We start from the raw sequence: 23,783 nt of genomic DNA on the forward strand, positions 1-23,783 counted from the left end.
TAAGAACATGATGATTTCTGGTCTTAATTGGCCTTTGTGAAAAAAATCTCCTGTTCCTAATTCACATACCTGCAGGGTCAGATTACAGCCACTTGCTCAAAACTTGGAGGCACATTTTATTTCTTAAATATAGAAAAAAAAAAGTGTATATCCTTGGTCTGGCTCTCAGGTTCCTTGTCATCTAGCTTCAATCTACTTTTCTTTTTTGAAGGATATTTTTCTCTCCAGATGCACTGGACTTCTCATAGTTATCCAAATACATCAGGCATTTGAGTATTACTGTGCCTTTATGTAATCACACTCTTCGGTTGTCATGGACTCTTTCTTTTCCCAGCCAATCTGGAAGAATATTGTCTGTTGTTCCAAACTTGCTCTCAATTCATCACTGCACCCCTGCCTTACCTTAGCATATTCGTTTTCTCTCCAATGGCCTCAGAATTACTCTGTCATGGGACTTGGCTCTCCAAACTTGGGGAGACACTGAAACCCTATGTCATGTATTAATGGTTGATGGGTTAAAGATGGAGACCTGGAGAGTCTGAGCTGTGGACCTGGTAGGAGGTCTTTAGGTCACTGGGGGCGTGTCCTCAGAAGGTAGTTCTTCCAAGGTGCTGGTTGTACAAGCCAGGTGGGCTGCCTGTCTTGCTGTGTCTACCCCTGCACTCACCATGCAACCATCCACAGTCAGACTCCCCCAGATGTCAGACTAAGGGAGCTGCCTGATCCTGAACTTGACCTCCAAACTGTAAACCAGAATGACCTATTACTTCCCCAGAAACTCCTCTCATATATGTTAGTAAAGTCACAAAAAGCTGGCTAATACAGCCTGCTTAGTTTGTCTTTCTTATGTTTCACTGCTGGAGAAGATTTTTGCACTCTCTAAGGGCACGAATTGTCTTTGTATTTCTTATCTTCCCTCACACATTTGCCAGAACGCCCTGCGCAGAGTAAGTGCTCACTCAACAGGTTTGGACAAATAGAAAAGGTAACACTAAAGAAACGGCAAGCTGCATCATGGCTTCACATACTTAGAGCTGCCCTGGAGCTCAGAGAGATCCAGGAAGGTTCCAGAAGTCCCCAGAACCTGGGACAAACGGTCGGGAGTTACTTTTCCCAGGTTCGAAGCTCAACAGTCTTGTGCTGTTAGAGTTCTGGGATCTTTCCAGGACAGAATGCCAAGCTCAGATGCAGCCATTGACCTCAGACACTTAATTAAGTGCAGGTGTCCTCAAAAGCCACCTGTGAGGAAGGCGGCTCGGGCTGGCAGCACGCTCCCTAATCCCGAGGGCCGTGCGGGAGCACACTCACTGCAATTCTGTTTGACTAGCAGCAGCTTTGTTTAGACACCTGCTCTTCTTCAGCAACCAGAGGTAACTGATAGCAGTGTGCTCGTACGTGCCCAAGCAGCATTTCAGGCCCCCACAGCCAACTAAAATTATCCTTCTTGAGGGATCTATTTGAGTCTGACATTTGCCCATTGATTTTCTTTAAAATGAAATGGAGCAACCAAGGCGCTGCTCATCACTACCCTCCAAATAGGCTTCAACATAGTCTCTCACTGAATATGCATTGCAGGTGTGGGGTGCTCCCAGAGCCCCCTGGGGCCAGGCAACTGTGCACTTTGGAAGAAGGCAGGAAAAGGCTGGCGGCTGGACGTTCCCACCCTCCATGCAGAGTTCCTCAGGAACGTGCTCATGCTTCGTCTCGTGCTGTTCCTCCTTACCCAGTCCTCCCTAATCCTAGTTGGCCTTAGAGTTAGCCTGGGACATGGCTCTCTTTTCTCAAGGCCTTCCTTGACTTATGCAGACCTCATAGCTCTCCTTTCTCTGAACTGCTTCTGCACTTCGCATCAGTACCAACTAATTTACATTCTTTGGCCTGTCACTTTGGAAAACACTATTTAAATTTATTTGAGAGAGAGAGGAGGAGAGAGATCATCACATTCGCTGACTCAGTCCTCAAATGCCTGTGCCGGCCCGCATCAAAACCAGGATTTGGGAACTCCATCCAGGTCTCCCCTGTGGGCAGCAGGAACAAAATGTCTTGAGTCATCACTGGTGTGCCCCAGGTCTGCCTTGGCAGGAAGCTGGAGTCATTGAACCCAGGCACTCTGATAAGGTAGGTGGACCTCTTCCCTGCTAGGCCAAACACCTGCCTGTTACTTTTCTGAAGATGTTAATTTGATCTTCCTGGGCTGAAGGCAAGCATTTTCAGGGCTGGGATTATAATCTCTTTTGCCTCCCTCTGTGACCCCACTTGGAAATACTTCTTGGCTGATTGTAAGCCATTGAAATCTAGTGGAAGAATTTAAGGTAACTCAGATTTCCACTATGGGAGCCATCGCTTAGTGCCCCCTGATTCCTACATTTCCTTTTGTAACAAAAAGCAGACTGAATTGATGCTTAAAATTAGACTTCCTTAAAAGACCGAAAATGTCCCATAAGGAATCCTCCATCAATGACATTTTAAATAATTTGTGTGCAGTTACTAACCCAGTGTGAGAGTGTCCATTGGATCTCCACGGAATAGTTTGGAGATGGCTTCAGCAGCCAGAAAAATCCTTCACAAAGGACAGGATTCACTGGGGGGCTTGCTGGGGACTTACTGAAACAGAGTGGGTTGGCAACTATGACTTGCCCCCAAATCAACCTGAGAGTACTCCAGGCCACATATGTATTTCTTAAAAGCAAGATTTCTCACTTTGGTCAATTTTAGAATATGGTTCAATCTTTGGAAAGGAAGAAATCTGCTAGTATTTGTCTTTAGCATTCCATTAAAGAATGTTATGGTTTTTGAATTGCTTAGATTGTTTTCACATAGAAAGCGTGCGTCTGTAGCTTTGCTGAGAAAGCAGACATTGCACATTTGCTTCAGCAAGGCACTGATAAATTCCAATGTTAATTCAATAGGGACAAAACCAAGGGACACGGTTGTTCAAATTCTATGCAGTAAAGACGGATATATGGAATGATAGAATTTTATTGCTGGAAGAAATCTTGCAAACGGTTGTGGGGGAAATTTGGATCAGCAAAAAATCCGATTTACTTTATATTAGATTGATTTTGTCAGGCAAAAGGGATGACTAAAAGAGCCATTGGCAGGTATGAAGAAGAAAGACTTCTTATTCTCTTTCCAAACTGACTGGGGTTTTTAAATGATATCCTGTCATAATTAAATGTGCTCAGTTAAGGGCACCAGTCAAACCAGCCAGCAAAGTTTTAGATGACAGTGTTGTAAACCTACAGCTAGGGAAGGATGAGGTTAGTATCACCAGGGCTTTTCATGTGGGAAGAGGGAAGAGTTCTGTGTCAGGTATTTCTGCAATCCACTTATTCACTCAAGAAATAGTTATTGAGCACCGATCGTGTTTCAGGCACTGGAGATAAAGGAGTGAATAAAATTCTAAAAGAAAGAAATCCTTGCTCTCAGTGGAACTTGTATTCTAACAGAATGAAAGAAATATTAAAAGATATAAGAGGGTGAGCATTTGGTGCAGTAGTTACAATGCCACTTGGGCCGCCACCCACTTCCAGTATTACGGTGCCTAATTCAAGTCCAGGCTCCACTTCTGTTCCAGCTCCCTGCTAATGTGCACACTGGGTTGCAGCAGATGATGGTCCAAATACTTGGGTCCCTAATGAGGGAGACCCAGATTGAATTTGGGCTTGTAGCTTCAGCCTGGTCCAGCTCTGGCTGTTGTGGGCACTGGGAGAGTGAACCAACAGATGAAAGATTTCCACTTACCCCACCTTTCAAATAAAATATATAAAATAAATAAATGATAAGTAGGTTTTATAAAGATACATAAAGTATACCCTGTATAAGATAGTAAAATGGGTATAAGGCTCATAAAAAGGCAGGCAAAGTGGATAGAAAAAAGGTCCAAGGCATTATACATTTGATCAAAATGCTCAAGGAGGGTCTCGCTGAAAAGCTAGCACCTGAGCAAAGCAGGAGGAAGGGAGAAGAGACAGCTGATGGACTATCTTGGCGAAGAATACTGAAGGTGAAAGACGCTGAGGCAGGAGTCAGTGCTTGGTGGCAGTGGGACAGCAAATGCCCAGTATTGCTAAGGCAGTCAGGTAGATGTTAGCCTATGGGGTAAGAGGGGCCAAAGAAAACAAGAATCTTTAAAGAAAATAAATTTTTGTGCAATGGAACAAAGAAATAAATCCTGGAAGCGGGACCCAGCCTCTTTCTTGTCTGTCTCCCTTAGCCCTCGGTGTCCTTGCCCGGCCATCATCAAAAGGAGTCCACTGACTTGCACTGATCCAGATGGCCTCTCAAGGTTCCAATCACTGGACTGAAGGAGTCATTTGCTTCTCCAGTAGATAAGACTCTCGATGGCCAGTGTTGTCCAAAGGGGTCTGTTTAGGGGTCTTCCGCATCCAGGTACCAGCCGTCTGTACTTCCCCAGAAAACAGAGGCGGGGAGAAGAAATGTGGGACCGTAGAAACTCCAGTCTGAATGTGGACTGCACTCTCAGTCCCTTCTAAGCACCCTCCTGGTCTACCAGGCATAGGAGCTTCTGTCTCCTCTCGTACTAGATGCTTTACTGTAGCTTTGCAGTGATCTATATGCATCTACAGTATATGAGGTGAGGAATATGAATCATTCTGATTTGACAGTTCCAGAATTAACGCTCATCAAATGATCGCGTGGTACCCCGCAGGTATGTACAGCTAGTCCTCAGTTTAAAAAGGCGAAGATTATCAGGTTACACTAAAGAAGCTGTCTTCCTGATGCTGATGTTCGTTCCGCCTCACACATATCCATGAATCCAACAAAGTCTGCGACACCAGTTTGAACCTCGCCGCTGATTCCGCTCAAGCACTGCATACATATCTTCTTTACTTCCTCTCCGGTCAGTGTATACTCGAGTCTGTTTCTCCGGAGGAGGATGAGAGGGAGACATCCGTTAGGTGGCGGGGACCCAGTGTCAGAGCTGTTGACTTCTTACACGAATGGGAGTCATTGACGCCCCACAAAATACCATTTCCTTGTCCCATCAAGGTGCTCGTAGGTAGCCAGAGCCACAGCAGGAAGAGAAGGGAGAGGCCCTGGGAGAAAGGGCACTCAGCAGCTGCTGGGCTGTCTCTGGAGTCCCAGCCACAGTGGTAACGCACCGCAAGCAGCTCTGGGGGGGGGGGGGTACAGGTGGCCATTGCCCTCCTTCCTAATGGGAAAGGGGTTAGGCCACTTGAAGAGTACACTCCAGACTCGTGGGCAAGCTCACCAATGCTGTTACTGGACAAATAATCAGACCCTTGGTGCTTGCCACTTGGATAGCCAGTTCACGAGAGATGAGTGCTGGCCAGAGCAAATTTTTTTTTTTTTTTAAGAAGGCAGCAGTTGGGGAGAGAAGGTTCTCTCAATCCAAATAAGCTCTTTTTCAGTAAAGAAATTTTTTGAAAAATATTTATTTATTTATTTGAAAGTCAGTTACACAGAGAGAGGAGAGGTAGGTCTGGAGCTGTGCCGATCCAAAGCCAGGAGCTAGGAGCTTCTTCCAGGTCTCCCATGTGGGTGCAGGGGCCCAAGGACTTGGGCCATCCTCTACTGCTTTCTCAGGCCACAGCAGAGAGTAGGATAGGAAGTGGAGCAGCCGGGACTTCAACCGGCATCCACATGGGTTGCTGGCACTGCAGGCAGCAGCCTTACCCGCTACACCACAGCGCAGGCCCCAGTAAAGTAGTTTTTAAAATTCCTTCATGTTTATGGCTGCAGTGTGACCTTGTCAGTTGAGATTAATGTGTGTGTGTTTGTGTGTGTGTGTGTGAGAGAGAGAGAGAGAGAGAGAGAGAGACTCTGCAGTTCCCTGTGAGAACTGAGAGAACTGGCCTTTCTCCCTATGGAAACTGTGCTGTTGATCAAACAGTTTTTGCCCACGTGGTCGCTGTTGGAACCTGGCCAGAGCCAAGTCACTTATGGATGTAGCTAAATAATTAAACAAGTCGGTTTGATATGAAATAGTATTTAAGTTCCCCCCGGATTTCATACACATTGGGATCCCACCTATGAGGAGGGATTTCCTGTTGCAACTTTTCCCAGTCGGCCCTGGAACGCTGTCTTCAGGATTCCCCAGTGCTGTCCCAGCTGGTAACAAAGCTTTCTCTTTACGCTTTCCTTTGATTGTCTTTATTAATAAGTTGTTGTTTAAGTATTGTTGTGAGATGTCTTTATTGGCTTGAATATGAACTGCTAAATTTATGGCCACATCATGTAACCTTATCTGGGGGTGTGTCCATTTGCTTGGGCAGCTGTGATAGGCTGGGTGGCTTAGCCAGCAGAAATGTATTCTTTTCCGGTTCTGGAGGCAGAGAAGTTCAAGATCAAGGTTTCGGCGTGGTTGGTTCCTACTGAGGGCCACGAGGAAAGGATTACTTCCAGGCCTCTCTCCTCGGCTTGCAGACAGCAGAGTTCTCCACATGTCTCTATGCTATCTTCCCTGTGTGTGTGTCTGTGTCCAAATTTCCTCCCCCTATAAGTATATTAAACCTATAGGGGTAGGCCACTAAAATACTGTGCAAGCTCAAGTTCCAAGTGTCCTTTGGAATGGTTCGTTTCTGATTGCTCCCTTGTATACATGTGATTCACTCTACTAAACTTCCTGGGGGCTGGCGTTGTGGTGTAGTGCATTAAACTGCTGCTTGCAACATTGGCATCCCATAGCAGAGTGCCTCTTCAAGCCCTTGCTGTTCCACTTCCAATCCAGCTCTCTGCTAATGCACCTAGAAAAACAGCAGACGATGGCCTAAGTGCTTGGGACCCTGCACCCATGTGGGAAACCCAGAAGAAGCTCCTGGCTTCTAATTGGCCCAGCTCCAGCCATTTTGGCCATTTGGGGAGTGAATCAGCAGATGGAAGACCTCTCTCTGTACCTCTGCCTTCAAATAAATAAATAAATCTTTGATAAATAAATAAATCATTTTTTAAAAAAGTGTGTGACAGAGAGGAGAGACAGACAGAGAAAGAGGTCTTCCACCTACTGGTTCACTCCTCAAGTGGTCACAATGGCCATGGTTGAGCTAGGTGGAAATCAGGAGACAGGAGCTTCTTCCAGGTCTCCCATATGGGTGGAGCACTTGCACCATCATCCACTGCTTTCCCAGACACATTAGCAGAGAGCTGGACTGGAAGTGGAGCAGCCAGGATATGAACCAGTAGCCATATGGATGCTAGCATCACAGGTGGTGGTTTTACCTGCTAAGCCACAATGCCAGCCCCATAAATACAATTTTTTTTAAAGAATAAACCCCTGTTAGCTTTTCTCTTGTTAATCTGTTTTTTATTTGAAATACTAAGCAAAACACCTGCTACTTTAATTTTTAAAAAGAAATTCATTTATTTGAGAGAGAAAGTGAGAGAAAGCATGAGTGCACAAGCGCCTTGAGGCGTGAACCAAAGGGGGTGATGTGAGTGCAGGCTGGCTGCCCTTTGCTGCCACATTCTGAGGGTGATGACCGTCAAGGTTATTTTTTATTTTTTATTATTATTATTTTTTTTGACAGGCAGAGTGGACAGTGAGAGAGAGAGACAGAGAGAGAAAGGTCTTCCTTTTGCCGTTGGTTCACCCTCCAATGGCCGCCGCGGCCGGCGCACCGTGCTGATCCGATGGCAGGAGCCAGGAGCCAGGTGCTTTTCCTGGTCTCCCATGGGGTGCAGGGCCCAAGCACCTGGGCCATCCTCCACTGCACTCCCTGGCCACAGCAGAGGGCTGGCCTGGAAGAGGGGCAACCGGGACAGAATCCGGCGCCCCGACTGGGACTAGAACCCGGTGTGCCGGCGCCGCTAGGCGGAGGATTAGCCTAGTGAGCCGCGGCGCCGGCCAGACCATCAAGGTTAAATGCATGAGATCCTGGGGCTGGAGCTGTGGTGCAGTGGGTTAAAGCCCTGGCCTGAAGTGCTGGCATCCCATATGGACACCGGTTCTAGTCCTGGCTGCTCCTCTTCTGATCCAGCTCTCTGCTATGGCCTGGGAAAGCAGTAGAGGATGGCCCAGGTCCCTGGGCCCCTGCACCCGCGTGGTAGACCCCGGAGAAGCTCCTGGCTCCTGGCTCTGGCCGTTGCAACCATCTGGGGAGTGAACTAGCAGATGGAAGACCTCTCTCTCTGTCTCTACCTCTTTCTGTAACTCTTTCAAATAAATAAAATAAATCTTTTAAAAAATGCATGAGATCCTAATGGATGTAGTTCAGACAGCAGTTCTTTTTGATTTCTCTGAAAATTCATATTACTGGGGCCGGTGCTGTGGTGTAGTGGGTAAAACTACCGCCTGCAGTTCCAGCATCCCATATGGGCACAGGTTCAGGTCCTGGTTGCTCCACTTCCCATCCAGCTCTCTGCTAAGGCCTGGGAAAGCAGTGGAAGATGACCCAAGTCCTTGGGCTCCTGCACCAGCATGTGAGATCCAGAAGAAGCTGCTGGTTCCTGTCTTCGGATTGGTGCAGCTCCGACCACTGCGGCCAATTGGGGAGTGAACCAGCGGATGGAAGACCTCTCTATCTCTCTGCCTCTCCTCTCTCTGTGCAACTCTGACTTTCAAATAAATAAATAAATATTCAATAAAAAAGAAAATTCATATTACCTGTGTGATAAAGGTAATTTTAAAAATTGTAAATAATATGAAGACAAAATGTTTCTTTAAACAGCAGTGTAGGAAATAAGGGAACGAGATTCCGTGAGACAAAGACTGAAGCAAAGCGTTACAAGGAATAAGACAGAGGAGCATCGGGAGCTGAGGCCTGGACTGGAGCCCCAGAGGGCAGGGCTGAGTTAGCACCATCACTGAACACCTAGCAGACGCGGGACAGATGTGTGGCTTTCCAGCTGATGGAGAAAACTCTGAAGATCTAGAACTCAGGGCTGGCGGAGCCGCATGGATGGAAATCACACACTGGGTCCCCACAGGTCCTGAATACCCTGTTGGTCTCACCCAGGCTTGAATGCTGGGTTTCAAAGCCTTCGTTTTTTTGGGTATACACATAGCCACACAATCATGGTCTCCCTAGGGATGCCTCAGTAGAGTATCAAAAAAATTGTAAAAATTTGTTTTATTTATTTCAGGAGAGAGAGGGAGAATGGTAAAGGGTGAGAGGGGGTAGGGGAGAGAGAGAGAGAGATCTTACATCTCCTGGTTTACTCTCCAAATGCCCACAAAAGCTGGGGCTGGGCCAGGCCAAATCCCAAACTCCTCCCTCCAGGTCTCTCATGAAGGTGACAGACAGGGAGCTAAGTACTTGAGCCATCCCCTGCTGACTCTTAGCTTACACATTAGCAGGAAGCTGGAATTGGGAGGAGAACCCAGGCACTCTGGCATGAGATGCAGGTTTACCACTGGCTCAATTGCTATGGTAAATGCCTACCTCTCAGAAAAGCATTTTTAGGTACAAAATTAAAATACAGAGAGTGACAAAGGACGTGAACTGGATCGTCGTTGAGCTGTGTGCACGTGCACCTTGGATGCTGAGGCTGAGTGTTAGCGGTCATGTCCATTGGATGTACACAGTGTTCCTGACCATCGGCTTGTCTCCTTCTCTTTTTGTTACCTGCCTGGGCCCTGTAGGCATTTGAATTTACCATGATTTAGAGAAATTCAGAAGAGAAAGATTAAAGAAAATAAGATTAACAGATTTCTATCCAAGCTAGAGCCAAGATCCCGGTGTGGTACAGAAAAAGCAAAAAAGTCTTTGAAATCCCATAAAGCGGCTTTGCTATATGATCTTAGGGAAGTCAACCTCCTGAAGCTTGTGTTTCTTTCTTCTATAAATGGAAGTTAAGTTAGAGAGAAAAAAAAAAAGCTCACATAGTTGTTCTAAGGATTAAGTTTTGAAAGTGTGAAAACAGCGGTGGATCAAAGCCTGCCATCCATCAGTGGTAGATGGAGTTTCTCTGCAAGGTCTCATTTCTCAGCTGTGAAACAGGGACAGTATCACCATCTCATAATTCTAGCGCCAAGGTTGAACAAGGCAGTCGAAAAGGCACTGCCTACTTCCTGGCTTAAGAACCAAACACTATAGGTTGGTTTTCTTTCTTCTTTCCCAAAACCAGTGTAAGAATTTTATTTCACAATATAATATTTGTCTTGATCCTAATAGAACAGGATTTAACCACCTTGAAAAAAGCTCATAAATGAAACCATAAGTAACACAAAAGTGACTGGAAACCAAATTCTTAGAATCAACATGAATATTCTTTCAAAAACAGTCACTACCAATGGAATTCAGAGCCTTTATGTGCCTGGAGAATCAGTCAGGAGAGAAGCTAGGCTGTACTTTCTTTTCTGACCTTGTTCTAATAGAAAATTTCTCAAGAAATGGTAATTGGACAGAATGATGAGAGATGGAAAAAGTTGTCACATATTTTTAAAAATGTTGGAACAGGAAGATATGAAAATACAAGGGTGTCAATATAGGAAAATGCTTAAGCGAATGGATCGTGGAGTTTGAATTCCAGCCTGGTCACTTATCAGCAGTGTGACCACCAGGCAAAATGCTTAATGTCCCTGAGCCTCCTTTCCGTCTTGAAAATGGTTCCGACAACAGCTGGAAATGTCACAGATGCCAGGCGTAAGCTGTGACTGTCACTGAGGCAGGCTCAGGGAAGAGAATTCTCTTTTCTAAGTGTCAGAGACTGCGAGTATATGTCATACATAGGTCAAACTGCTGTCAAGAAAGAGTCCGTGGGAACTCTGATGGAGTAGATTTTAGAAAGGCACATTGCCCCACTCCCAACCACAGAAGTAAAAGGAATGATACAAAGTCAATGAGCAAGTCCAAGGTGACTGGACACATAAAGGGGCTGTTGAGAGAGGCAGATGCTGAGAATAGCCAGCTAGAATAACTTTCTTAAATAAATAGTTTTTTATTTATTCAAAAGGGGAGGGAGAGAGAGAGAGAGAGAGAGAGAGAGAGAGAGCTCTATCTTCCATGTGCTGGTTCACTCCTCAAATGCCTGCAACAGCTGGGGCTGGATCAGACCAAAGCTAGGGGCGAGGAACTCAATCGAGTTCTCCCACATGGGCAGCAGAGACCCAAATATCTGAGCCATCACCTACTGCCTCTCAGGGTACAGGCTGGCAGGAAGCTGGAATCGGAAGTGGAGTTGGGTCTTGAACTTAGGAACTTCAGTACGCCGGCATCCCGAATAGAATCTTTTTTTTTTTAAAGATTTATTTTATTTATTTGAAAGATAGAGTTACAGAGAGAGGTAGAGACACAGAGAGAGAGAGGTCTTGCATCCACTGGTTCACTCCCCAGATGGTGCAATGGCCGAGCTGCACTGATCTGAAGCCAGGAGCCAGGAGCTTCTTCCAGGTCTCCCACGTGGGTGCAGGAGCCCAAGGACCTGGGCCATCTTCTACTACTTTCTCAGGCCATAGCAGAGAGCTGGATCGGAAGAGAAGCAGCAGGGACTAGAACTGGTGCCCATATGGGATGCTGGCGCTTCAGGCCAGGGCATTAACCCACCGCGCCACAGCGCAGCCCCTAGAATCTTAACTGCTGTGCCAAATGCCTGCCCCAGGGGTAACCAACTAAAGAAAATGTCACTGACTGTCTTCCCCCTTAATATAGAGGGCAGTGATGGTGGCATAGTGGCGGATGGATGTTGAAAGGGAAATTATGAATAAGAAAGTTATATTCTTTTGTAAGTTGATTTATACAAAATTATGCGCATCACCAATTTTTTTTACAGAAATTTAAAATACATGTAAGGTGGGGCCAGCGCTGTGGCATAGTAGGCTAAGCTTCCTCTTCCTGTGGTGCCAGCATCCCATATGGACACCTGTTCGTGTCCTGGCTGCTCCACTTCTGATCCAGCTCTCTGCTATTGCCTGGGATAGCAGTGGAAGATGACCCAAGTCCTTGGACCCCTGCACCCACCTGGAAGACCTGGAAGAAGCTCCTGGCTCCTGGCTGTGGATCAGCCCAGCTCCTGCCATTGCAGCCAATTGGGGAGTAAACCATCGGATGGAAGACCTCTCTCTCTGTAACGCTGCCTCTCAAATAAATAGATAAAATCTTTAAAAAATACATGCAAGGCAAAATAAACAATAAAAGTAACCCATCCTCCTGTTGTGGTAGGCAGAATGATGGCCACCACAGGTGTCTACCTCCTACTCCCTGAGCCTGTGACTGGGTCAGGGCAAGTGCCAGAGGGGAATTGAAGATGCGGATAAATGGAACTCAGATTGCTAGTCAGCTACCTTAGGGCAGGGGCATTGCTGTCTTCTATCTGGGTGGGTCCAGTGAAATCCTGGAGCCCCTCAAGGTGGAAAGGAAATCAGAAGAGCTCCCAGAGAGAGGGCAGCAGAAGGACCTGGCTGCTCCTCCTGGCTTTAGAGACAAAGAGGGCCTGAGCCATAGAACGCAGGCAGCCTGCACAAGCAAGCAAGAGCAGACAAGGGCTTCTCCCTTAGAGCCTCCAGAGAGGAACACAGCCCGCTGACATCGTGACATTAGCCCAGCGAGGCCTCTTTTGGACTTCCTAACGGCGGAACTCTGGGAGAATGAGTTTGACTGGTTTTAAGTCAGTGTATTATTGGTGATTTGTTAAAATGAATATGGAAACGAATATGCCTACAGTCCAGGGATAACCACAAGTGTACATTTAATGTGTTTGGTATGTGCATATGTTTTTGTACATAGAAGTCTTTAAGGGACTGCTTTGGAAGCAGGAAATGGAAAGTGAGAAGGAAAATAATGCAACTTAGGATGCAGTCGGCAGTCCTGGTGAAGCAGCCAGTGTCATTAACAGTTGACACCTGAAGGTGGCCTGAGTCAGCCATGGCCCTGGTGGGAAAATGCTGTCACAGGCAGCCAGAGGCCCAGCAATGGGCGCCTGGCATGTTTCAACACTTCCCAGTCAAACTGGTCAGAATTCATTGCCAATAAAGGGAGTCACTCACGACAATGTGCTGGTGGGCTAAAATGGAGCCAATTTGAAGCTGAATACAGCTAAGGCTAAAGATGCAAAAATCATTTCACAGAGTGGGTGGGGCAGCTTCTCTCCTGGGCTCACTGTCATCAGCACCTCCGAGGCTGGCTCTGGGTGCGGTGATGTTCAAGCATCCCGAGTCCTCTCTTCTGTGCCTTGATCTCCTTCCAGGCTCTCACTTCCCAGGACCTGAGTGTGGGCACCAGGTGCCGGGAGCCCATCTCTGCCCCTTGTGGGGAGCAACCCGGACTGGACTAAGTTACTGGAATTAAGACTTATTCTATGCATCTGCTCTCCCACAATATGGCGCTGGGAGAGAAGAAAACAGCTTCTACGCAGCTGCCTCTTGCCAACTTGAGTGATGACCTCCAGGAGCTGATCCTGCTCCTGATTGGAGGAGAGCAGCATACTCGGCGTGTGGGCAGCCGAGTTGGGATTGGCGGAGGAGGACTATAAAGGAGGAGAGAGACGGCATGCACGAGGAACATCTAGGGGGAACATCTGAAGGAACACCTGTGCAGCCCCCGAGAGAGCCGGCCGGCGGTGTGCCGCTCCCCCGCGGAAGTGGGGAATGTGGCAGGGGGAACCGCCCTTCCACGGAGGTGGAAGGGACGGTAGCCAACCCGGGAAGGACCAGCAGCCAACCCGGGAAGGACCAGCAGCCAACCCGGGAAGAACCAGCAGCAAACCCGGGAAGGGCCGAGCAGACGAAAGAACAGCGCAGGGTCCTGTGTCGTTCCTCCACGAAGACGGGGAGCGACATAATGGTGCCGTGACTCGGATATGAAGCCTAGGCAGGGTTTGGTGTCGTTCCTCCACGAAGAGGGGGAGCGACAGCCCCTAACCTGCCTGGTACACGCCAGGGCCCCTCTGACTTCTCCCCTACAGGCAGAATCTTCCTTTCTAACACTGTGCCACTTTTCACGCCAGCGTCTCATAGATTCGGACAATAGCAACAACAGCCCTGGCAACCCTGGATTTTATTTTTCTTTTCAGACCAGGGACTTGGAGGTCCTCTTTCACACAGAGGCCGGGCTTCCCTGGGATGCCAAGAGCCTTCAGTTCAGGCACGACCAGCCAGGAAGGTGGCTCTCATTTCACTTAAGTAAAAGGCAACCAGACATTGAAACCTGCTAATAGTTTAAGCACTGTTTGGGGAATTTTTGAAACTTGCTGCACAGCTGCCCAGAACAGCAGAGGCCATGGTGTGGATTCCGCAGAGGTGCAGGACAACAGTGGGAGATACTGTGTCGAGGAGGGGATGTGAGAAGACCCTTATGAAGTTCAAGAGTGCAGGAGGAACTTGCAGCAGTCCATGTCATTTTCTCCTTTAGAACAACCATACCATGCAGCACCTGAGATGCCCACAACATGGCCTGCTTCCTGGCGCTCAGCTGGCGGGGGAACCCATCATGTGACCAGCAGAGAGGGAAGAACTCCAGGGAAGTCCAGTAAGACACAGCCTCTCTCACAAGCAGCTGATCTCCTTCCGGCAGGAGATAAAAAGCAAGGAACAACAAAGAAGCGGTATAATATTAACTCATTGTTGAGCGCTCGCCACCTGCCAGGTGCTGGGTGAAACGTTCTACAAGCAAGATTTTACCTCCTGTCCCTATGTCTAGCAGCCCTAAGAGTGACCTTGTGGTCAACATCTGTGGTCTCTGCCCCCTGCCTGCTTTGTCTCCTCTCCCCCTCCCCTACCCTGGATTCCGGGATGTGCTAACCACCAAAGGATGCCATTCCCAGAAGTAGATTCCATTTTATGGCAAAAGTCGTGCGGCCATGTTCTCTTATTTAAGATTCACATTTAGCACCCTGGAAACCTGGAAAGAGAGAGAGACTCCTTATGGGCTTCAAGATGTGACCATGGGGGAGAAATCTCCGAGGCCAGCAGCCTCCCAGGACTCTCGCACCTGAAGTCATTTTCCTGCCAAGCACAGGGCTACAGTCAGGCTGCTCAGGCCTGCAGCTGAAAGGAAGTGAATCCTTCCAACAAACTCAGGGAGTTGGGAAACATACCCCTCCCCAGGCTCCCAGCTCATGCAAACTCTGAGATAATAAATGTGCATTAAGTCTGTGGCGATTGCACACGCACCCATTGAAAATTAATCCAGGAAAGTGGAGTGCAGGGTCATAACACATTCATTGTCCTGTTAGAAAGTGTAAGTAGGTGTTGAAGCGCAGGCTGTTTCCTGTGCTGCGGGTTTAATAGCTTTGCTCTGCGGCTGCCCAAGGCATGGGGCCCAAGAGGGAAGCTAGCTCCAGAGTGTTAAAGATGTAAGAGTAGAGGATGGCGGGGGGCCACAGCGGGCCGTGCAGGGGGGGTGGAGGCAGCAGAACGAATCAAGAAATGAAAATTACAATGTGGAGCAAATCTCTTGAGCCGGGGAGGCAGTAGAAGAGGAAAGCGCTCAGGAAATAGGATGTATCTGTCACCTGGCCCTGGCGCTGGTCTGGTTGCAGAGCGCGGACGGAGGCCCGTTACAGGGGTCTTATTTTGATCGCTGAGGCAGAGCACAGTTCGTGGCTCAGGGACCCACGTAGAGGCCAGCAGGGGTGAGAATGCTTTTGTTTCTACTTTAAGAAGCCAAGATATGACCACAACAGAAAGAATATTCTTCCAGTTCTGGAAAAAGCGAGAGGAAGGGTGTGCTCATCCAAGGGTTTTGCTGACAAAGGAGGGCACCTCTGTAAGATGGTACTGGAGGTTGGCTGGTGGATAAGGGGGAAAGTCCCCTCTGAAAGGGAACCAGGACAGTGTAGTGGAAAAAAAAACCCCTGTAGGATCCCAGCTGTAATGTCACCCCATTAGGGATGTTTTAGGCTCTGTGATCCACACGTAGTGCCTGCCACAACTCAACTCTGCTCTCGTAGTATGAAAGCATGGCGGGGTTCTGATACAACTGCTGCTGCTTGTTGTTTTCAGTCACCAGAGGCGGTGGTGGATTTGGGCCATGGGAGATGGTATTCTGACTCCTGGTCTAGACCGCCCCATTTTGCAACTGTCCCTCAGAGATTTGTGGGGCGCCCTTAGGAGAAGAACGAGGTGTGGGGGTCCTGAACAAGTGGGACTGTGCAGCTCTCACCTTGCTTTTCATCAGAGCAGCTCTTGTCAAGGTTTGGACTTGGGAGTGTTTGTAAACGCCTCCCATGGCAAAGCACCCAAAGGCAACACTGCCTCGCTAAAGCCCCCTTGCAAGTTGCCTGCTGCTACGCAGTGGGGTCAGCCACCCTCCTGCTTTTGGCCTCCTGTCCCCTCCCCCACATCCTTTTCTGGTCCAGAGTCCTCCCTGGATTCCGTGCCTACATCCCCGTTCCTCCTGGACAGGATCCCTGTGTGGAAGTCTCACAGACACCTCTTGATCAATACGCCCCCACTCCCCACACTGCTCCTTTTCCCAACAGAGCTAATGGCTCCAGCTCCCCTTTCATCACCAACCAGAAAGCTGGGACTCACTGCTCTTCTTCGCGTCCACTGACAGACACCTAGTCTGAAAGATTTATCTTGCCATGATCACGTGTTTAAAATCCATCCCCTGCTCGGCTTTAGCTCCTTCGTCCTAATGGAGGCCACCACTCTCTCATAGGGCTACTCCCAGGAGAGAGAAAAAGGGAGAGAGGAACTAGGGCCAAGAGAGCAGCTGCTGCTGGTCGCCCTTTCAGCCCACGAGAGTGACATGTCTGAAATGCAGATCCGAGCGGGAAACTCGCCTGATGAAAATCCCCCATTAGTTTCCCCGCCCCTGCAAGCAAAAGCTCAAGTTTCTCAACTTGGAACTAACACAAAGCTGTCCATCACGGACTCCACTTGTTATAGCTGTTCCTGAGGTCAAAATGGTTAACTAGGCTACTATTCAATGGTTAACCTAAAACTCCTCTGGCTTGCCTCCCATCTCCCGGTTCATCTCGTACCTGCAGGATAAATCCCATTGTTGGAATTCATCTCCCTTACTGGCCTGATCAACCTCTACCTATTTTCCTGAGTGCTGATGTGCTGGTGATGTGCTTGTCTGAGTGCTGGTGGACATTTCCTGTAAATCTCTAAACCGCAGACTGGTAAAATGTCCCCTCTCTGCATTTCCATAGCAACCATGGCAAGGGTCAGCCACAGACAGCACTCCAGCCTTGGGCTGGAATCATCAAATGATCTGCTTGTGTCCCATTCATCCCAGGCAGGCCTTCAGGTGTTTCAAAGTGTCTTTCTCTTCCCTTTGGTGGACATAGTACATTCAATTTGTTCAAAAAATGGAATGCAGTTGATCAATGTGATCAGATTGTGCTCTGATTCTTAGTAAATAACAATCCTTAATTAATTAAACTGACTCGGGATTTCGGGGTTGTGTTTGAACTTCAGAAGTCTTTGGGGAGCACATTTGAGCCTGGCCAGTGCAGTATTTCATCTGCTAATAATCATGATTTAATACCTGAAGGATTAAATAAACAGCTAGCTTTGAGAACTGAAGCATAGGTTGAACCAATGGCTTGTTCTTTTTAGCCACAATATTTACATCCCAGAAAATGATCTGAGCAAAGTGTTTCTGGATTTGTACGGTGGGAGAAAAACCCTCTTATGCTAGGTATAAATAATGCAAACTTCCATTTGCACGTTCTCTGACTGTGCAGAACTGCCTTTCTCCAGAATCCCTGCTGTACACACAGATCTGCACAGATGAGGAGGAGACACTGCAGCCAGCCTTCCCCTAGACAAAATGAGAAGATGGTTGGTAAATAGTATGCATAATATTAGTTTACATCAAAAATAATTCTCCACCATAATTATAGCAACCCAGCTGTGCAACTATATATGGTGTGGGAACAGACTTACATGCTGGGTTGCTGGGGAGGTGAGCACACTTTTCTTCATGCCAAGATGGAATGTTCCCAAATAAAGCTCTCTGCTTGGTAGAGAGGTGGAGGACAAGCCACCAGCAGGCACCGTCAGCCAATTGGTCGCATACCTGCGTGGGGCTCCTTGGGAAGAGTCCAAAGGGGAAAGGGCATCCATCAGTACACTCATCCTGGGGCCCAGGGCCTGCCACGCGACAGGCTGGAGCAGGTGACAGCGCCACGTATTAGAGGAGCTGTAATGAAATGACAGAAAATAGCAGGCTCAATTGGGAGGTCAACTCTGAACGCCTCTCCTGGATACTGCTCCAAATGGAGACCGTCCAAAGAAAGCCTCCTGCGGTGTGCCACCTCCTTCCCCTGGAAATGCCGATCACAAAGGTTAAGCCATCTTGCTCACTGCTATGGGGGGAGGGGGAGAGAGGGTGATCCTTGTCCCCAGCAGAGCACCTGCCACCCAGCAAGCAGTAGGGTTGCTTGGTAGTCAAAGTTCCTTTTCTCAGGGTGGGGGGAGATAAAGACCAGGAAGGAGAAAGCAAGACCTGTGCAGCCCCTCCATGAAAATCTTGAGCTTGCCACAACCCAGACATGCATGCACACACACACGCACACACACACACACGCTGTGTTCAGAGAGGGCTCTATGTCCTGGGTATTGCAGCTACGTGTGGAGGATTTCGCCGCTCTTATGAGGATCCATGTAAAATGTAAATACGATGAATGCCAGGATTCTCTTGCTTTCCTCTGTCGGTGCAGAGTCTCAATGTCTCACCCCACCAGGCTCCGCATCAGGATGGAGCCGGCACACATCCCATTTTCCTTGACTCTGCGCTCGGTTCTAAAGTATCTAGTGTATGGTGTGTGCCTCAGGTTTTTTTTTTTTTTTTTAAGATGTATTTATTTATTTGAAAGTCAGAGTTACACAGAGAGGAGAGGCAGAGAGAGAGAGAGAGAGAGAGAGAGAGAGAGAGAGGTCTTCCATCCAATGGTTCACTCCCCAGTTGACCACAATGGCCTGAGCGGCGCCAATCCGAAGCCAGGAGCCAGGAGCTTCTTTCGGGTCTCCCACACTGGTGCAGGGGCCCAAGCACTTGGGCCATCTTCCACTGCTTTCCCAGGCCATAGCAGAGAGCTAGATCGGGTGTGGGGCAGCGGAGTCTTGAATTGGTGCCCACATGGGATGCCAGCGCTTCAGGCAAGGGCTTTAACCTGCTGCACCACAGCACTGGCCCTATGCCTCAGTTTTCGCTTGCATAGTTTTTGGCTCTCAACCATGGGGGACAACAAGTAATGGACCATTCAAAATTCCAACCACACAGGGTTTTGAATGTCTTCAACACAGACCATGGTGTATGCCTGAGGTGATGGACATGCGAGTTACCCTGACCTGACCATGACACATTTATATGTGTGTTAAAAAGTCACACTGTACTGTATAGAAAATTTTAAACTTGTGTTTTTAAAAGCTCAGGCTCCTTCTACTTGCCCCCTTGCATCACGAGGGGCTACAGGTGGCACGCTGCTGTCACCACTTTTCATCCCCCTCATCTTTGAGGTGAGTTCATGCACTTTTCTTTAAAGCATCCTACCTATTTGGCTAATATCTTTGCGTGGTGGTGGTTTCCAAGTTTGTCTTTCTGCTCTAACTCACATTCGGAGTATCCAACTACCTAGCATTCTCAGAAATTGTTTTCAGAATATTTCCCCCGGGTCTTTCTAGAAAGTCTTCCCTACTTCAGCTCTTTTGTGTAACTCTGAAAGTCCCCATAGTAATTCCTGTCATCTAATAATACAATCTTCCTGCCAAATTTCAGGCTTTTCTAGAGCAGAGTGCCAGTGAAACACACGTAATACGCTTTGGAATGTCTGGAAGTGACCTCCAGTGCCTTCCAAGGACATCTATTTGCACTCGCTGAGTAATCACTTTGGAAGTTTTTAGGTGGTTGTAGCAGGACTATCAAGAGAAATAAAGAGCTGGCATTCCTTTTCTGACATCAAACCATAGGACTTGTCAGCGCTGCTTCTGCCGGCTAAGACTTTTGGATAAACAAGATCTTTGCATCCCTTTATCTCCAGCTTCAGCACAGCAGGAGCTAGGCCTGTGATATTGTTCATAAACACTTATTTATGGAAAGGGCGGATGTGACAGGAAGAAAGGGGGAGGGTGGATTGTGGGCGAGATGGAAGATTTCGGAGGGTGACGGGGGAGGAACGGTCCAGAGGAAGCTGACCTGCCGGAGTGTGCAGGGGCAAGGCTGCAAGCTCCCAGGGAGGACAGCCGGGCGGCCAAACCCTGCAGCATCCAGGGCGGGCAGAGCCGCGCAGGTACCAGCAGGCTCGAACGCCAGAGCTCCTATCTCGGCTTCCGCTGAGCTCCGAGGAGGGTGATGCGGATGTCCCCAGGTGCTGACTCGGGAGCACTGCGGGTCTCGGAGCCTCATTGGTCTGTACAGCCTGCAGTTGGCAAGCAGAGCCCTCCGACAGTGTGGAGCGCGAAGATCGAAGAACACAGGGTCAGTTGCAGTGGAAGACGATTTATGCAGAAAGTCAGCTAGGACTCTGCGCAGCTCCGTGTTCACCAGCCCAGGGTGCTGCTGAGAGCAGGCGCTGCCGCGGAGCCTGGAGACAGTTAAGGACGCTGCACAGGTTCTTGTCTTCGCCCGCTTCCCGCCAAGCATGGGATACTGCGAGGCAGAACTCTCTCCTGTACCTACTCAAATGCGTGAGGCCCTGTTGGAATGTATGCAGGAGAAGAAAAAGCGTTTGAGAGACTAACAAAAATCTAATTATGAAGACAGCTCAGGCTCATTATAGGAAAAAACCACGCAGTAAATATTCGCAAAAGAAGCAAACAACAATGCTCATTATTCCATATAATCAAAGAAATTTCTGCATCTTGCCACAGATCCTCCCTGATCTTTTTCCATATCAATTACTTCTCTCTCTCTCTCCCTCTCTCTCTCTCTCTGTCTCCCAGCTCCACCTCTTACTACTCATGTGACCTGGAATATTTGTAAAATGACAGTAATAGCAATATCTAGTTTGTGAGACTGTTTTATACTTAAATAAGACACATATACATAAGTAGCCATATATGTAGCACACAGTAAATATTTGACACATTTCACCTGTTTTGTTTTTCTTAATGGGGCAAAATGTATATTTTTAGTTTTTTTGAAAGATTTATTTATTTATTTCAAAGGCAGAATTATAGAGTGAAGGACAAAGAGAGAGAGAGAGATCGAGAGAGATCTTCCATCCATTGGTTCATCCTCTAAGAACTGGAGCTGGGCTAGGTTGAAGCCAGGAGCCAGGAGCCTCTTCTGGGTCTCCCACATGGGTACAGGGGCCCAAGGACTTGGGCCATCCTCCACTGCTTTCCCAGGTGCTTAACAGGGAGCTGGATTGGGAGTAGAGCAGTGGACTTGAACTGGTGCTCATATGGGATGCTAATGTCACAAGGGGCAGCTTAACCCACTGTGCCACAGTGGTGGCTCTACATTTTTTTAGATAAGCATCTAACATGAAAATATTTTCATTTCTATAATGTATTTTCTATAACATCACTCTAAAGAATTGAATAATACTCAAACATGTAACTGTGTCATAACTGATTTAACCAGTCCTCCTTTGCTGGACATTTAGGCTTTTTTCTGATTTTGTATTGTTACAAATAGTTTTGATACAAATACTTTTTAAAAAAAATTATTTATTTATTGGAAAGGAAGAGTTACAGAGAGGCAGAGGCACAGAGAGAGAGAGAGAAAGAGGTCTTTCATCTGATGGTTCATTCCCCAAATGGCTGCAACAGCTGGAGCTGCGCCGATCTGAAGCCAGGAGCCAGAAGCTTCTTCCAGGTCTCCCACATGGGTGCAGGGACCCAAGCACTGCTTTCCCAGGCCATAGCAGAGAGCTGGATTGGAAGTGGAGCAGCTAGGTCTTGAACCAGGGCCCATATGGGATGCTGGCACTGCAGGCAGCGGCTTTACCCGCTACACCACAGCACCGACCCCACAAATACTCTACAGATACATATTTGGAACAGATCCTTACCTGTTTCCTTAGGTTACATTTCCAGAAATGCAATTTCTCTGTCAAAGGATGGGCGCACTTTAACATTTTGGCCCCATATTCTCCCATTGCTTTCCAGTCAGGCTAAATCAAAACTGAGATCCCTTTGAACACACCAGCAAAGCATATCTGTCACCAGCCTCGGCAACGTGACTGTGATTCTGAGCAAGATGAAGAGCTATGGGGAACCCAACAAATCCCACTCGGAACAAGAGGTCTGACGCTTGCCTTTCCAGGCAGTGAACGTGACACAAGCCGGCAAGGTTGCTCTCACCCACCACCCCTTGTCTTTATGACTGATTGTCACCTGTCACGATTTTCCTCACTGATGCACCCTGTCTTGTCTTCAGAAAGCATTTTGTCAAGTTCTTGTTTGAAAGCTATCTGCGCTTTAGTTGGCCAGCGTCCAACATCAGCATGTAACATCCCTGGCTGAAAATGAATGACATTAAAGGGGAAAAAAACCCAACCTCATAACCCTGAAAACCCCTCCGGTCCTGAGATTAGCTCTCACCCCCACAAGGATCATCAGGGTGCCGACTTCCTCGGGGATTACTCACAGGACTGAGAGCAGTCTGCTTCACGCATGGAAAGATAGAAAGCCAGCCGGCTACGGAACTTAATTTTGAAACAACCTGCAAAAGATGGTTAGCAACTAATGAAGGTTAACTGAGCCTTCCCCCGGGGATGGTGCTCTCGGCTTAGCCAGAACTGTGCGAAGCCTTTCTTTTGCAGCTGTTACACTCAGGAGGCCAGAGAGGGAACGGCGACCAACACGACACAAATCCAGGCAGCTCTTTTGCCCTCTCGCTGCCACCCTACTTAGGAAGGCCATTAAGTTCAGTCTCAGAAACTAACACCTCCACGTGCGGGCAGACATTGGTGCGCATTCTCTACGTCAGAGTCCCCTGGTGTCGTGGTTACCAGACTGAATTGTAGCTGTCCCGTGTCAAACCTTGAGCAAGAACGCACGGAGCTGTGACATCACGATGGTGGTTGTGTCACTGATTCAGCTGTTTTAAAGGACATTCTATGTTAGGTTTCTTTTGTGATGTAGGGAGTTACTTTGATAGTATTAACATTAGTAGGTGAATTCTGTTCAAATTCTGGCTAAGTATGGTGGGCAGAGCGTAGTGAGGCAATGCAGGTAGCTTTCCTTGAAACAGCTCAGAGGCTGCAATAAGGGACAAAATGTAAAGAAATAACTAACATAAGGAAGAATATGAGAGTTGCTGCCACAGATATATGGATTTTAGGGGCCAGACAGATGCTACTCAGCAAGGCAAACCAAAGAGAGTTTGCTAAAGGAAGAGGCACGCGAAATAGGTGTGGACCTGCTGCGGTAAACGCATAGACAGGCAAGCGGGACTTTGAACCGTTCTTCTTGATGAACTTGTGGGACTGTGAAAGGCACGGGGAATGGAGGTGGGAGACAATCGGGAGGTAGAGGAGCCAGAAGGTGGATCCATAAAATGTCAGTGCTGTTGGATCTTCATCTAGGAGCACTTAGTTCAGCTTCATGATTTCATATTGAAGGAAAATGGCACCCAGAGAGGTGAGGTGATCTTCCGAAGTCACATGGCTAGGTAAGGACTAGAATAAAAATAAACATTGGCATTGAGGTTTTTAAATGTCTCAAACCAGGGTTGGGGGAGGGGAGCATTTGGTGTAGCAGTTAAGATGCCACTTCAGACGCCTGCGACGCGTGTCACCGTGCCCGGATTATAATCCCAGCGGGGCTTCTGATCCCCACTTCCTGCTAATGTGCACTGTGGGAAGCAGCAGGGGATGGCTAAAATAGATTTCTGTCCTCCCTGTGGGAGACCCGGATTGAGTTCCAGGATCCTGCATTTGTCCTGATCCAGTCCTGGGCATTGGGGGAAGCATCTGGAAGAAGTATTCAAGCATCTGAGATCTCTCTCTCTTTCTCT

General features: G+C 47.9%; 1 long non-coding RNA gene across 2 annotated transcripts; it reads left to right on the forward strand.

The window, feature by feature from the left end:
* Positions 1–1,094: 1,094 nt before the first annotated feature.
* On the forward strand, positions 1,095–8,577 carry LOC149125094 (uncharacterized). Of its 2 annotated transcripts, none has more exons than XR_016212393.1 (2): positions 1,095–2,118; positions 8,339–8,577. It is a non-coding gene; the product is annotated as an uncharacterized LOC149125094 (long non-coding RNA). The 2 variants fall into 2 exon arrangements; XR_016212394.1 differs by lacking the exon at positions 1,095–2,118 and adding an exon at positions 3,573–4,864.
* The last annotated feature ends 15,206 nt before the right edge of the window (positions 8,578–23,783 follow it).

Source organism: Oryctolagus cuniculus, chromosome 8 (assembly GCF_051225735.1).
Source record: "Oryctolagus cuniculus isolate XC-2025 breed Fujian yellow rabbit chromosome 8, ASM5122573v1, whole genome shotgun sequence".
Lineage (NCBI taxonomy): Eukaryota > Metazoa > Chordata > Mammalia > Lagomorpha > Leporidae > Oryctolagus > Oryctolagus cuniculus.